Here is a 5,328-nt window from a genome sequence, read left to right as displayed (position 1 = left end):
ACGAGCCCTTCGGTGAGTCCTGACTACCAGAGCTTGCTGAGTACCAAGGTTTGCAATGGGCTGGAGAGATGGGATCCTGGGATGCATTGGGAAGAGCATGGATTGCAGGTAGAGGGAGGTCATCCTGCCCCTCTGCTCTGCCCTGCGAGGCACATCTGGAGGGCCGTGTCCAGCTCTGGGCTCCTCAGGACAGGAGGGACAGGGAGCTCCTGGAGCGGGTCCAGCGGAGGCTGCGGAGATGATTTAGGGACTGGAAAGGCTGAGGGAGCTGGGGCTGTCCAGCCTGGAGAGGAGCCCCAGCTGAGAGGGGCCCTCAGCCCTGTGTGTCCCTGTGTGCAGGGAGGGCTCCGAGCAGGGCCCAGGCTCTGCTCTGGGGAGCCCAGCCATGGCACCAGAGGAACGGGCAGGGACTGATCCCAGGAAGTTCCACCTGGACAGGAGGCAGAACTTCTGTCCTGTGCAGCGACCGAGACCAGAGATGATGGGGACTTTCCCTCGCTGGGGATACTCCAGAACCGTCTGGACGCAGTCCTGTGCCGTGTGCTCCGGGATGGCCCTGCTGGAGCAGGGAGGTGGCCACAGCAGCGGCGACGCTCCCGGCCAGCCCGCGCCATCCCGGCCCGCCGCTGCAGACGGACGCCGGACGGGCGGCACCAGAGGGGCGGGGCGGGGCGGGCGGCGCGCGCCAGGAGGGCGCGGCCAATCGCGGCGCGGGGCTCGGCGGCGCGCGGCTCTCGCGAGAGCCGGCGGGTAAACATCGGCCCCCGCCGCGGGCCCGCCCGCTGCCATTAGCGCGGGGGCGGCGCCGCGCTCGGACCGGGCGGGAGGTGAGTCCTGAGGCGAGCCGGGTGCTGAGGGGAACCGGGCACCCGCCGCCCCGGCGCTGCCCGCAGAAACAGCCGTGGCACGCTGCTGCTGGAGACTGGGAATCTCCCCATGCCTCTTTCCTCCCCCCGCACCGTGAGGCAGCAGGAGCAGCCATCGCCGTGGAGGCTGTGGGAGCGCAGCCTCAGCCTCGGCTGCGGGGAGGATCGGGGGTGGCTCTGGGCAGCGGGGCAGTTCGCCCGCCTGCCCCTCGGGCGACTCGGCTCCCTGCCCCCGGGGTGACTTGTGACCCGTCCCGCAGTCCCTGGGGCGGCTCGTCCCGCTGCCCCCGGGGTGACTTGTCCCGCTGCCGCCGGCCGGGGGGCTGAGGTGCCCCCGGGGGTGTCGGTGCGGGAGCACAGGTGAGCCCGGCGAGGGGAGCGGGGCCGGGGCTGTGCGGGCACCCCGCCGGGAGGGTCACGGCTGGGCTGTACTTGTGCTACGGAACGTGGCTCTGGGCTTAAGAGTGTCCTGCCCTCTTTAGAAATAAATAAATAAAGGGACGAAATTATCTCCATAATGCGCTTAGAAAAGCAAGCAGAACCTTCACAAGTTTCCAGTCGCGGGAGGAACAAATCCCAAACCTTCTGCTGAGCCGGAGGAGTTTGGGATTGGGGCCCCCGTGGTTTGGCTGTCCGGCTCGTGCTCTGTGTCTTTAGACAATTCTCAGCGATTCAGGTAAAAGTTAATGCTAATAACAGAGGTCTTGCAGTTGTTTGGTTTTACTTGATCTGGAACGCCTTGGGTTAGAATAGCAGAGTTCACACGCATGCCTCCGCTGGTGTACCTGGCTTCCTCTTGCAAAATCCTGACTGGGAATAAATGAGCCTTGCTCGAGCCTCTGAATCAAAAGCAATGCCGAAGTCTGTTTGTTTTTGGTTTTTTTTAAAAGCTTCCTGTAAGATACTTGGTGGGATGTACTGGTTTTGCTTTTACCTTCTCTTTGGAAAGCAGTGGGGTTTTTGTTGACTCTAGATGTTGGGGTTTGTCAGGTGTGCTGATTCAGTGTTTTGATTACAGTTTGTAAAAGTCACTTGAAGCAGAGGGATCTTGTTTATGAGTATTTATAACGCTAATAAATCTCGCTAAGTTGTTGTGCCTGCACCATGAAAGGTGCCTAAATATACACAGGAGTCTGAAAAATTGTTTTCATTCCTTATCCTTTAGGAATGAAAGAATATCAGCTTTAATTTTACTCTGAAGAGTGAAAAGAAATAGTAGCCCACAGGCTACTGACCTGAGGTGATCAGTGGGCACCCTCATTGACTGGGAGAAATCTGTAACTGTATCTAGTAGAATTGCTGCAGTTTCACCTTCTGTGCCATATGTAGACACATTTTCCTTGTTTTGTTAAGAAATATCTTGGATAGGAAAAGTCAAATTTGCATAGCTCCACGAACTCATTTTTTTTTCATAACGTACATGGCATACTGTATGTTCAATTTAAATAATTTACTTAACAGTGCTTAAAAAATTCTAAACATTTATTCATTTATTTCTCAAACATTTCAGGGGAAGACAAATCCCAAGCCACTAGCTAAGCAGAATTCAGAAGTAGATATTTACAGAGGACAGGTATCATGCTTTAGTTCTTTCTGCCCCCTCCCCCCCCCTTTTTTTTTTCCCAGAAAGTTAGTCTGTCTTAAAAAGCACAGCAAACCCACACCCCATCTTTAACTTGCAGTGGACTTGCACCAGACCCGTGCTCTTGGTGAGGGAATGTTCCCAGGAGAACAGAAATTTTGGATTTCTGTCAGATGATCTGTTGTGGACCTTCTTGTGTAAGCTTTTTGGTGCTGGCCTCAGAGGGTCTGATCAGCAGTGGAGTCCCTGGTGGGACTCTCCTGGTGGGATTGTAATAATGTGGGATATCACACTGGAGTTCAGTACATGCACGGTGCATGTGGCTGAGGTTTGCTTACCTGTCCTTTCTCAGGAGTTCTGTGTAGCCTCCCTTTGCTCATCTGTCTTTTTGTCCCCGAAGTTTGAATGGTGGGTAGGAATTTTTTTAGTCCTTTAGGTTCCTGCTGTAGTTTGGGATGGCTCTTGAATCCTGTAGTGACCACAAGGAGCTTAGTCACAGTCTGTGTCCTCTGTATCTGTCTAGGCAGTGGGTTTGTCTTGCTTTCGAAGCTTGTCTTCCCCCTATAGATTCAGTTTTTGCTCAGTCCATGTTTATTCCAATAAAAATGTTGTTCTTCTACCAAGTTTAAGCTGAGCATTAGTTAAAATGTGAAGGCAGTTGATAAACTTTGATATTTGTATTCCAGGAGATGCAGGGTAGACATGGAAATTGCAGTTAAAAAAATTGCTTCTCTGAATGCAGTATTCATCAGCACAAAGCCTGCTAAGCTGATATTATATGGTAAATGGTTTGCTTTTAGTCTCCCAGAAAGAGGCTTTGTGTCTTAGAGTAATGGCAGTTGACATAAATCAAACATACAATTGTCCACAAAATCATTTAATCTTCTCTTGTTGCTCATTTCAACATATAGCTGCACTTAGAGCAGACCTGCCACTAGTGGTAATTGCATTGCTGTGGCTTGAAAATATGGGTTTGATAAATAACTGGAGTCTAATTTTTGAGATAGGTTGGTGCAGAATTTTTCAAAGTCTGGTGATTAAATAACAGCTTTTGTTGTGCAAAAAATTGTTACACTAAGGGTAAGCCAATTTAATATTGTGGGGTAGGAACTCAGGGAGGAGTTATTTATTTCATGTTATGAATTTAAATAGTGAACTGCATTTAAAGTGGCAGAATCTTGTCTTGAAGGCTCAGAAATTAGTTGTCAAATGCAGCAGAGCAGACTTTTAACTTGTTTGGTAGAGAAAATCCCACAAGTCTGTAGTTTAAAACTACAGAGTAACTTCTGGCAGTCCCACTGCTCCTGTATTTGCATGGGGAAGTAATAGAACATTTTTCTCTTAACAATGTAAAACAAAACAGGAAGTAAGGGAATAAATAAATTATCAAGAAAAACTCAGTTTCCTTGTCATAGATAATTTGATCAGTATGGGAAGCATTAAAATGGGCACTTGTCATAGTTAATACTGCCTTACTTGTGAAATGAGGTAATCTTGCAAGGCGTGCATTGATATCTCATTAAATACTTTTTACAGATTAACAAAGCAAAGGAAAACGGTGAATCAGGAAAGAGCATGAATCTTTATGCTTCAAATATCTGGTTTTCTGATTTCTCAGTAATTTAGGTGTTGGATTTTATATTCTGGTTTGAACTGTAGACTTGGAACTTAGTTTGTGTTGTATGCCTTTAATATTTATACCTGCAAATTTGTTAGCTGACACATGGTTTTATGAGAGTTGCAACTGATCAGAATGTGAAGAAACAGATACCTGGAATTTGGAAGACTACTTCCATGGGATTTTGATTGTCTAAGGAACAGTTGTCTTTATGCTTTTACTAGTAAAAGGAGCAGTGGTTGGTTAAAATGGTAGCCTGGGTTTATGGGATTTCACAAGAGTGAGAATGTCCTGAAGCTGTAAAAAGGGATCAACTGTTCACCTTTTAGTAACACGGAACAGCCAAGATGAAATAATAGTTTGGTGTGTGCAGGTTGTGCAAACAGATGGAGTTTATCAAAGGTGACAGAGTGAATGGGAGGGAGGAAGTAAAGGGATAACTTGGATCTACATATGGGAGAGGAAGAGTGTTTACTGTATTGCAACTTATATTAGCTATGTCTCTTATGTTCCAGAGTTTGAGCCTATGATCACTGACATGCTGTAGAGGAGCTCCAGTTGTAGCAAAGACCTTTGCTTATTGGAGTGTGTTAAATTTCCTTCCACAGAAGGGAAAACAAAAAAACTTTTTTCTTTTCTTTGACCAGATGAAAGGTTGTGAAACCTTTTTCTGCTACGTGTAATAAAGAGAGCTGTTTACAATTCTGAGAGCCCTGTGTGTAATGTCACATTAAGTACTGCATTTATAAAATGTGCTAAGGTATTTTAGCAATTAAATTACCTGGTAGGGAAACAAAACCCAGCCGACCATCTCCTAGACAAACACTTGGAAAACTTGAGTCAAGTGGGTACCTTCCCAGAAAGTTGTGCTTGGTTGAGGGCCCTTTTTATGAGCCATTGTAGTAGAATAATGAGTAATAATATGAGAAACGCAGTTGTGCATCAATTGGCTGCAGTTAAAATGAAGATATTGGGTCGCATCAAGCCATAGGAGTTGCAAAGACACTCAGCTTCCATACACAGGAGTGTATAGAAGGGGGAGTAGTCGTAACTCCCATTCCCATAGCCGAGGGACGAGGAGGGGAACGAAAGTCACCACTTCAGTAAGACGCCTGAATGACTGCTGAAGGCAGAAACTGGTAACCAAGGAAAGGGGCTTGGCAGAAGCAGCTTGTCACAAGTGGGGAGCTGTGTGTGCTTAGGGGGCTCTCCTGGTGGTACAGGCTCCGTGTCCCTGTCCCTGATGCAACAGAGAGTGAGAC

General features: G+C 48.0%; 1 long non-coding RNA gene across 2 annotated transcripts; it reads left to right on the top strand.

The window, feature by feature from the left end:
• Positions 1 to 1,236: 1,236 nt before the first annotated feature.
• Positions 1,237 to 4,768, top strand: LOC125325491. Of its 2 annotated transcripts, none has more exons than XR_007203352.1 (2): positions 1,237 to 1,542; positions 4,582 to 4,768. It is a non-coding gene; the product is annotated as an uncharacterized LOC125325491 (long non-coding RNA). The 2 variants fall into 2 exon arrangements; XR_007203351.1 differs by lacking the exon at positions 1,237 to 1,542 and adding an exon at positions 1,549 to 3,229.
• The last annotated feature ends 560 nt before the right edge of the window (positions 4,769 to 5,328 follow it).

Source organism: Corvus hawaiiensis, chromosome 4, assembly GCF_020740725.1.
Source record: "Corvus hawaiiensis isolate bCorHaw1 chromosome 4, bCorHaw1.pri.cur, whole genome shotgun sequence".
Classification (NCBI taxonomy): domain Eukaryota; kingdom Metazoa; phylum Chordata; class Aves; order Passeriformes; family Corvidae; genus Corvus; species Corvus hawaiiensis.
This window is presented reverse-complemented; position numbering and strand designations above follow the sequence as displayed.